This window comes from Anopheles stephensi, chromosome 2 (assembly GCF_013141755.1).
Source record: "Anopheles stephensi strain Indian chromosome 2, UCI_ANSTEP_V1.0, whole genome shotgun sequence".
NCBI classification, from domain to species: Eukaryota; Metazoa; Arthropoda; class Insecta; order Diptera; family Culicidae; genus Anopheles; species Anopheles stephensi.
The window spans coordinates 27,568,520-27,579,959 of NC_050202.1; positions in this window are offsets into that span (position 1 = coordinate 27,568,520).

Here is an 11,440-nt window from a genome sequence, read left to right on the forward strand (position 1 = left end):
TTGTGATAAAGGTTTACCTAAAAAAGCGCATACAACGTATATATTTTCACAGGTCGCTTCATTTGCTTATTTTATGGACGATGTTGGATAGCGAATGTTTAATAACAATGTTCATCTTGTACAGAATACTTAACGATGATGAAATCAACACACAATGAAGCCTTGGGTTTCTTTCGAATTTCTATTGTTTAAAAAGAGACTTACCTTTTGGGATGCCTTAATTTTAAACCAATTAGTTTTTTGGCCTTTCTCTGGAAGGAAGAAAGGAGAGACTTCGCTGTAAATATTTTCCTGTGCATAAAAACTTAAACCAAAAATGAATATATGGTTGAGTGGATTAAATAAAAAATTTAAATTCTTGCTAGCTTTCCAATCATACCACCTAATATGTAGAAAAATCTTAAAATATCTAGGTTGATAAATTAACGTCGCTTCTGTGACAAAATAAAAAAAATAAAAACAAGAAATGCTAATGGCTCGAAGAACAAATGCATGGAAGGAGGTTATATCAATTACGTTTACCAACTTACTACCAACTATGAGCTGTTCAAAGAGTTCCATATTTTCGAGGTGAAATTGTTTTCGCACCGAGATCAGCTTCAGAAACTACGCTTCCTTCTCCTAGTGTATAGAGAAGAAAAAACCTTCCCAACTCGCATGTGCACTCTTTAAGGAAAACAGTTTCCCACGGTGCTTCCCGCATGTCTGTGAAAGATTTTTACCGCAAGTGCGACCTAAACGAGATCGGCCGAATGATCAACGATTCAATAGATGTAGCATAGTGACATGACCACTGGCATGGGCTGGTTTTTTTTTCGTACCGCCAGACTCGATCGCCTGGAACGAAACGGTACGATCGTGGTTGGGGAAAAACGGGACAGATGCCTTCAGAAGCCACAACCTTCGCGATGAAGGCGGCGGCATCGATACCGTGTGCGTGATAATGAATGAGGTCACATGGAAAATGCATTTCGCTACCGCCTGCAAACGTAAAGGTACGTATTGGAGGTGATCTGCTTGCCATCTGGGAAAAGAAAAAAAGAGGAACTCAGCAAGGAAAGCGCTTCAGTGGGCAAAAGAAAATCAAACAAACCCGTTACGAAAGTGCGTTGGCTCTGAACCGTCATGATGTACGTGGTGTATGAGCAAGAAAGGAAAGATTCATCGTTTGTTTTTCTCGCCCCATCGGAACAGGAGGGTGCAATGATGCGTTCGTTGCATTGCATCACATCTCGATCGATAACTCTCGCGACAATACCGCTCCACCGACGAAACAGGCGAACACACAAACAGGCGGGCGAAAACAAAAAAACAAAAACCGCAGTGTAACGCAACGAGCGCAACAAGAATTTTTCTGCACGAACCGGACAAGAAATAGTGCAGCGAGATTGGCGGGATGAAAAGTTTTCTCACATATCGGGAAGGAAAATAAGTGCATAAAATTACGCCCAACGATACTGGGTGGGTTTCTTGTGGTGGCGTACCCTTTGAAAATGTGATTTAACGCAACGGGAATGTTTGCGTTTTAAGTAGCGATGGAGAGAAACGATGATCAACAGATCATGTTTTATTTTTAACAAATCAAGTTAATACATATGAGTTTTTAAATACAAAAACTTACGAAAGTTTTTAAAGTTTACCCATTAAAATAATATTTACACAAAAAATAACTTTTTGTCTGATAAATTTTTTTAATCACAAATTATATCGAGCCTTTCTCGCTTCTCGGCCTAAAGACTAAGGTCAAAGAGTACATTAAGTTGAGAAGACATATAAAATGTATTGCAGAAAACATTGGAATTAAATGCAATAGCATATTTTGCTGCAGCTTACGGTAACGATTGTGTGTGACTGTTTCCTATACAAAATAATTCACGGAGTTAAGCTGTGAGAACTTTCGAGACCCATCATTTGGACTGCTCAAGTTGTACAAATTTTTAGACCATCGTCGTAGAGGTGAAGCAAATCTGGGGATCTGGGGTCAAATCTGACAGGAAAGACAGGATTTCAGGGTTTATAACAGCTCCTCGTAATCACGTGATGTTATCCTGAGGTCATCCCAGGAGATAGCAGACTTATCCGTTCCTCGTTGTAATGAAGTTCGTGATCTTGGAGTGCTTCTCGATAGCAGGCTAACGCTTTAGAATCATCTTGCCCTGACAATTTCCAAAGCCTTACGTGTATCAGATTTCGTCATTCGTGTTTGTAAAGAGTTTAAAGATCCGTTCTGTTTAAAATCGTTGTTTTGTCCCTAGTTCATCCCATCATTGAATTTGCTAGTATAGTTTGGTCCCCGCGTCAACAAGATAGAATAGTCAGATTAGAAGCCATTCAGCGCATATTTACAAAAAAAAACTTTATCGATTACCTTGGTCTCGTAATGTCGCCTGTCCAAACTACCGGACAAGGTGTTTACTATTTGGACTCGAATCATTAGAACATAGACGAATGACGGCACAGTGCATATTTTTTAACAAGACTGTCAGCAGAAATATTGACGCCCCGTTTATTCTGGATAAAATTAACTTCCTTGCTCCAGGGAGACAATTAAGACCACGACAACTATTACGACTGGATTTTTCTTCAGCAAACCATAGCGCTAACGACCCAATAATACAAATAATGGAGACATACAATTATTTTGACAATTTAATAGATTTAAACATGTCAGTTAACAATTTAAACATGTCAGTTAACTATATAAAAACTCTTTTATGGCAATGGTTTTGATGATTATTTATTGTAACGTATCTGGCTCATGTTATGCAGACAATTATTGTTAGATAACTAATAAACGATTATGAATATCCCTCTTTGAGAACTGTGGAGGTATCATATCAACATCAGGGAAAAAAGTTCAAAAAACCATCAAAATTTTGCGAATCTTCTCATACCTGTAGAGTTCCTCACTTTATTAACTCACTCACGATGGTGACTACCAGTCAACTGCCGGTTTTTCTGATCGCTTACAGTCATTTCCCTTACCCCACAATGACAGTTATACCTTCTGATGGCCAGCTGACATTGTTTGCATTTTCTCGACTTTGACATACAACACTTGTATGTACCTTTTTGTTTCTGTAGTAGTGTATAGTGTTCTAGGCAGCATTGGACAGCAATCATATTATACCTACACTGGTGGCCGGCACTAATCGTCACGGTGCAAGTTATTCTCTTCAATAATTCCAGAGGGCTCCAATCCATCCATCAGTTCTGTAATTTGTAAAATAAATCGAGAAGGGTCCAAACATTTAAATTTATGCCATTTAACGAGTTTCAATTTATTCACTGAACTTGAAGTACATTCATTCATTGTTTTATAAATAGCTATTCGGTCATGCCATGGCACGATGCCTCAGCTTTTACCCGCAGCTGGATAGTCAGACCTGAGAACGGGGAGGTGGTCTGGATGAGATTTGAACCTTGGTCCTGTCGTGCGAAGACTGTTTCCGCAAAGCACCATAGCTTTACACGAAAGGGTATTAAAACCAGTACAGATCGCATCCCCGTATGCAGATCTGACTATCTTGTTATTCCGGTCAAAATACGTAGAGGAAGTCAAGAATAGCAGGAAAAACGTTGAGATACGTTGAGAAGACAAAAAAACATAAAATAGGTTTGACAATGTATAAAATAAATTACTTAAATTAGACAGCAATCTAATATTTTTCCACAAATTCTACACATTTTTTAAGCATTCACTTTTCAATAATTACCTACCACTTTGACAAAATCATCTCGTTGCAACCTCACCAAGTCAGTCAAGAAAGCATTGTTTGCTTCGCCGGTGTGTTCTTCACAGCCTTCTCTACACGATCAAAGGTGTAACTTACCGCAGCTGCCACAATGTCTAACCAGAAACATTCGTTTCCCATGTTTCCAGCGGCCGATTTACTAGGAAAAACGGTAGCCCTCGGGCGCTTTACATTCCCGTTTTCCCCATGGGGAGCAACCGGTTGAAGCGACTTGCAACTCCCAGCCCATAAAGCTCCTCGCTCCCAGCTCGAACGGTAAGGCCAAACAGGCCGGAGAAAGCCACGGACAGCCAACGCTTTTCCCGCGGCACGCAGTAGGAATCCTCCCGGGCAAACGTGAGCTGCATTTCGCTGGGCATTTTAAAGCAGTGCGCACCCCGATGGCCTACCATCCCCTAGCGCCCTCGTCCCATGCACGTGTGCCCAAGTGCATTTGGAAACTGATAACAACAAGCAAAAACTCGTTGAAGGCGGTACGGAATATTGGAAAAGGGGGAAAATAAATGAAATAACGTTTGTCGTCGTCACATCAGCAACGACATCTATCGATCTTTGCAGGCACAGGCACTTGTCTAAGGCAGTGGCCGGGCAAGTGCGACTACCTGGGCGTAGGGCGAAAGCGAAGGACTTTTGCAGACGAACGATGGAAGACAAGCTGGCGACACATTTCGTGATGCTTCCATCTATGGTGAAAAATGCACGCGCGCTCAACGCACACACACACACAAGGGAAAATGGGGACGTAGGAGTAGGGAATGACTAAGCGACGCGAGGCACCGGACTTATCGTGGGCAGGTGACGTGCATTAAATAATTTAATAGCTCCGAGCGACGCGTACCACGACCACCGAAAGGTTTTCCATCGTGCCGGAAAATAATCGCCCCACGGGCCGTTTGAAGCCGATCGGTTGGTTTACTTTTTTGTTTTTGGAAAGTGCATTAAAGGAAGATGGCAACAACAAAAAAACTGCTGGTGATCGTTGTGCAGCACTTTGCATTACATCAAAAGGACACTCCCGGGGTCATCGCGAGACAAACCCGATCTTCGACCATGCAGCGGGTACAAGGTAACGGCGGGGACGCGAAGCAAAAGAAAAAAAGCAAACCACAAACCAGGAGGAGGAAAAAAGGGTACCAGGATACTGGAATTTATAATTGCGTGTGATAAATGCAATGCCGAGCTCGAAGATGTGATATCGTACGCCCAGCATCTCGGGTGCGTTGGTCAGAATAATAATCAATCCTGGCGTGGCCTCCGCGGAGCGAAACCTCGCTACGTGGAATTGTTGTGGTTGAAATAAATCAAAAGTCAAAATCACGCGACACACTGGGTCGGTACCGGGTCGGTTCCCATATTGCTACGGGAATGTACACTTATGCACTGCCGGAATCGAACAATTCTCGGTCGCTCGAACGCCGAAGGATGTACGCACATTTAATGATGGGAAAGCCCTGGACCGATCCCGGACCGATACACACGTCAACGCTTTAATGAGGAACCGCAATTGAATGTAATTAATGCTTTACTTCTTCCTCCGCCCGTCCGCCGTTTGGGGCAAGTGCTGTTCGTGTAGGCGTGTTAAGGGGAGGTAGGATGTGGTCGAGTGGCGAAGGGAAGGCGAGGGGGGGTAAGGGCGGGTGGCACAATGTACAGCATGCTGGGGCTGGTGCAATGTTTGATTGCAATCGGTTGTCAATTTCGTTGACGTTTCTCGCGGAAAGTGTGTTAAAATGATGGTAATGTATATGGATGTCTGTACGACGATGCAACTGCAGAGTGGTACTCATTGATTTTGTTATCTTATTTATCGGTAAATTATTACAATATTCCGTGAGCTATTTGGCTGTATTAATATGTTTCATATTTACTTATTTAAATTCGTGGATTTTGCTGATTGGAGTCTTGTTTTGCTTTAATATACAATTTGTTTATTTGTTTGTTAGTCAATAGAGTGACTAGTGTGTAAGTCAATATTAGACTAGTTATACATAGTCCTTAATTATGGAGCATTCTAGGAGGGTCATTTATAGTTACTCAAGGCAACAGATCAGGCGCATTTATCTCACTAATGAGCAGCTAAGACAAAGCTGTGACAGGAGACATTGCCACGTCTCGTAGCAAAAGCGTCTTGTTTTTTAGAACAAAACTGATTTTATTTTACAATAATATTTTCATTTATAGGTTGCTTTGAACATCTTGAATTTAATTAATTTAAAGAAAACAAGTCAGAAGAACTATATGTTTATGAAGACCACAATACTAGCTTGTAGCATAACCTTCATGAAAGGAATCATTCCATATATTATTTGAATCTACTTAATCTATCTTACATATCTAACGCATCTAACTAACTAACCTAAATTATCTTAATTTAAATAAGGCAATATCTGCAATATGTGAACTTTCAAATCTCCTGCCTAATCATTAATGAACAACGTCTGAATCATCCTAAAATTGGATGAGATACATTTATGTTTAAGGTTATCCAGATTTTGTTGGATCTGATCCCTGACAATAAGTGTTCCAGCTTCCTTGTGAAGCTGTGCTGTGCGGCATCTTGGCGGGTGATTGAGGATCATTTTCAAAAATTTGGTTTTGTATTCGCTGTGTAACAAGCACACTCCTGCTGTAGCATAACCCCCAGATGTGTGATCCATATAGAATGCCAGGTAGTATAACTTGTTTGTACAGGATAAGTTTGCTTTCTATTGTAAGAGTGGGCCGTCTTTTGAAAAGAGGATATAGACTGAGTAGAAGACCGCATGCTTTAGATTTAAGGTTTTCAATATGAGCTTTGAATATAAGGTGGCTGTCTAGTGTAATGCCGAATAAGAGCAGGGTAGGGGTCCGGGGGACTGGATTGTCATGGATTTTATTCACTCTCCGTAAGATTGTCGCCATAGCACGCTTTCGGTAAGGTAGAACAATGGCCTGCGTTTTACTACCGTTCACCAGTATCTTCCAGTCGTTTTAATATTTTAAATATTTATCAACGTTTTTTTGCAGCCCAGAATGGAGCCTTGCATAGACAAGAGAGCTCTGCAATATTGCAGTATCGTCTGCGTAAAGAGAAAGATGCGCACGTTGATTTAGGGATGGACCATCAGTAGTGTAGCAATTGTATAGAAGAGGTCCTAAGACGCTCACCTGAGGAACACCTGCACTGTTACTGTAGGGCTCTGACGTACGGTCGTAGCTTTGAGTGATTTTTAAAATGTACATTGGAAAACCTTGTACTTTCAATTATTTTTTTTTTCACGGATTCAATAATATTTGTCCATACACTAGCCGAAGGACATCAAACTATTGAGATGAATTCGAGAACGAAAACAAGAGTAATATTGTTGTTAATGAGCAATTGTGCTGATAACATTATATCTACTGCTCTCGACTGCTGAGGGAAATTCAGTTTATAATCCAGTGTTGCCCTGGAAATGCTAAAACAAAAAACTGCAGGAAGGCTAAACCTCTCGAAGTTTTGTGTCAAAGAAGATGAATAAGAACGACCAGGCCGTGTATCCAAGACTACAGGACTAACTTTTTTTCAAAGTTTTGAAAAATTGAAATACATGTATTACACATTTATCGAAAGATATTTCAGGATCGTAGCTTCAGCACAAATTTAAAAATAAAACAACTATTGATCTTTTTAGGCAGACAGTCGCGCAACACAGGTGCATCGCACACACGACCCTGCATGAAGTACTACGCATGGCAGCGAATTGGCAGGGTTCGGATCAGGTCGAGGAGTGGTTTAGAGGATAAGCATCGGCTTATTGTTCCACTTCACGGGTCAATGTCTCGATGAATTGCACATAACCAAGCTCGAAAGGTCTTATTCTGCCGCGACAGAATATTTCATCTGAATACCTTTTGAAGGTTCCCTCCCCGTCGCAAACGCAAAGGACGGCGCGAAGGAGTCTAATGCTGTCATCATGGAGTAAACAAACAACTGCGACAATAACCTCAAAGTAACGTCGTAAATGTAGATTGCGAATATAAAAATCCCAAAATTATTATCCTGTAGAACGCTAAAAGAACTTTCAATCTATTCGGGGCAATTGCAACCTGTAACCGATTTAATAGAAGAGTAGACAATAAGAGACAACCTTACCTGGCGATGGGTCACTGGATCAAATGTAGTCTTAGTTCCAGAGGTAAATGCTGCATGGCAGATTGCGCCGAATACAATCAGGTTAGTGGTTAATAAAATTTTTGAAAGGAACAAAAACGAACTTTGACTTGAATTAATAACTTATAGAGAATTTGTCGAATGATCGAATCGTATCCGAACCGATCCCCCTGTAGTGGGGACCGACTAGCCACAGCTACAAGATGATCAGCTCATTCCTAAACAAAAGTATATTCATGTTTTAGGTAGAGAAACGATTTTAAAAGCTTTAATGGATTAAAATTCATATTCGCTCGTGCTTCGCTGTGGTATAGCTGTATAGCTGCACCCGTCACCGCCGTGTTTGATGGCGCCCATTTAATTTGCAACTAATTATGTACCCGTTTGCTTCCGACTAATTCGGAAGGCTGGATCACGATCTTCTCGACAGATTTTGTTGGTGTTTTTATTTAGCTTGGCAAACATTCTCCAACTTGTGTGTTCACTTAACACTTTTCAATTGATTGCCAGATTAAATCATCGGAAAATTCATCATCTGCGGCCACCCAGGATGGTGATGCGTTGATTTACATTACGTCGTAGGAGGTCTCATCAATTAACAGGTTGCGGTTTCTTCATTCACTCGTGGCTAAAATATTTCTGACGTTGCGACTGTTCACTGTTAGTCAATCGTTGAATAGGCTGAAATGAATGAACGCGTCATAGTGCAGAGATGTGTGTCAATAGTTTTAGTTCCTTTTTCCAACTTGTTAAGATTTGTTTGGACAATGTTTTATTTGATTTAGCTTTGTCGTCTCAAAGCTAGTTGTATTTTTTCTTTTTTTATATTAATGTTAATTATTTTGTACTGATTAACCGAAAAGTTCTTCTAGTGAGATAGCTAAGACTAAAGTTTCAACACCGAACTCTTCAAACTACATCTGTATTGCTATCTGAGCTTATCAGGCGCTGCAACCGCGATAATGGCCTGCTGCAACAATCCTCGATATGCTCACGATTTAGCGCCGTCGTCTGCCAATCCGTTATTCCGGTCGTTCTGTCGGACGCATCAACGCCATAACTCCATCTCCAGTTTGGGCTTACCACGATTCCTCTGTCCGTGTGGACGGCCTAAAAGGACCTTACGGGCTGGGTGTCATTCTCATGAATTGACCAGCCCACCGGAGCCTGGCAAGTCCAATTCGCTGCACGATGGTGAGATCATCGTACAGCTTGTAGAGCTCATCGTTGTAGCGGCTCCTCCATTGTCCTTCCACGCACACGGGGCCAAACAACCTTCTGAGCATCTTCCTCTCGAACGCGGCTAAGAGGGCTTCGTCAGTTTTGGAAAGAGTCCATGTCTCAGAGGCGTATGTAAGTACTGAGACTATAAATGTTCTGTACAGTTCCAGCTTGTTCCGTCGCAACAGGTATTTCGTGTAGAGAAGTTTCCTCAGGCCGTAGTATGACCGGTTGGCAGCCAGCTGTTTACTATTATATATAGGTATTTAAATCATAAAATTATGAAATATAGCTTTTTAAACTATGCAGCACATGTGGCCAGAGCGGAGCAAATAACTGAAGCTAGAAAGATTAAATGAGTTCCAGTAAAGGCGAACCAGTGGCTGAAGCGATCGGGTGTCGAATGCAGTTCGGATCGTTTACTTGTACGTAGCCCCAGACCATGCTTTCGTTAGGCAGTAAGGCCAAAGAAGAAGAATCATTAATTTAACTATCTATTTTTGAATAATTTTCCATAGAATTTACGATGAATAGTAATTCACTAAAAGCATTCAGGAAACCTACATTAATGAAGTGTGACAATTATATCAACCGGATGCTGAAAGCCGACCGCCAAGGGCCCTGTATTTTCCCTTCGATCGGGTAGGAGGCATAAATTTTTATCCGTCCAGGAACTTTAAGGTGCGCCATAGAATCCATGGGCTAACAGGTGATTTGGAAGCGTATTACATGAAAAAAAATGGTTAGTTTTTGGATGAACTTGTTCCTCAGTGATCAGTCGTAAGCACCAAATATATGGTCAGAATTCTTCCTGAAACGCTCGCCCGATGATGGAAGCAATCATTGTAAACCACTATACGATCAGCATGGCTTAGCAAGTCTTTTGGTTACTTTATCGGTTTGAACACTTAACCGTTTTCTTTAGTATTCATTACCATTCTTTAGCGAGCTTTATTGTATCTGCACAGCGTGATTAAAATCTCTTTTGCAGATTATACTTCTTAACTATTCCGATCCATCCACTTCCTGTTAGCACTACGTTTGTTGCGGTTGTTTGCTGCTGTTTTGCATCTTATGCTTCCAAACGTTTCCGTCTTCTTTTCTATCCACCAACTTTCGGTGACATGCGTAATAAACCTTTCAAAAGCTACTGCCGAGACAGTCGTAAAACTACTGCGTGTACCTCGGGTACCAGTGTACTGAGTGAGTAAAAGCCAACATTGTCGCTTCCGGGTTGGAAACAGCACTGCGGAAGACGCAAGCAGAAAAGAAGGAACGGATCCGCGTGACCTGCAACGAAACAATGAAATTGTTTAATCACCCAACGGGAATCGATCATATGATAATCGCCGCCGGTTGTTTGGTCCCGCGTTTTGCCAATTGTTTTCCAGTTTTCGCTCGTCGTCGGCTTGTCAATCACTCATAGTAGACGCCCGCGTAAAGTGTGGCCGGAACGGTGGAAACGCTACGATCGTAAGCAAAAGCCTATGCCATAGCTTTTTATATGCAAATTCGATTGCACCTTCGGGTGGATAGACGGGGTTGCAATCGCTCGGTGCGATGGTGTCTCTTGGGCACCGTGGAACCGTTGGTCCGGCCGCCAGCTTGACTAACTGCGAACGGAAATGTGGTCTGCGTGATCGACTAGCAGTGCTGGTTGAGGATTTCCATTGCCGGAATTGAGCGATCGTCGAATGATTGGTATTGTACAGTGTGATTTGCCGGAAAGAGCACCGATGCCGATCACCTCCAACGGGGCCAAATGTCATCAGAGTATGAGCGTGGACGAGGAACAGCAACTGCAAACCGATTCCGGTAGGAAGCTAACTGTTTTTTTGTACGTTCTAGAAGGAAGTTGGTGATATATTCGCTGCACGGAGCCAATTTATGTAAGCAAAGAAAAACCTAACGGAAAATTGTACGTTTTCAATGGATACAACAGGAAGGAGGTCTTGATGTAATAATTACAAATAATTATCTAAATGGCCCCAGCATGGATTTAATTTATCATTATTTATCATTATTGAAAATTTGATTTGATTTGATTTTTTGTGGATTAAATGAAAATTAATATTTTTCATAAATTAAAAAAATTGTTATAGTTAATTTGAAAAGCGAAAGGCTCGATTGCCCTTCATTTGTTTGAAAGGTTTTGACGTTATCGGTCAATTTGAATAATGTAGACAAGCAATTATATCCGTTATTGTCTAGCGTCCTTCGACGATTTTGATGATGGAGCAAAATGTTGAATAAAACATTTGTTTGAATTTTAGTGTTTTGAGCGGGGTTTCGTATGGGGGATGCAAGGAACTTAAGACAAACCTAGAAGTGG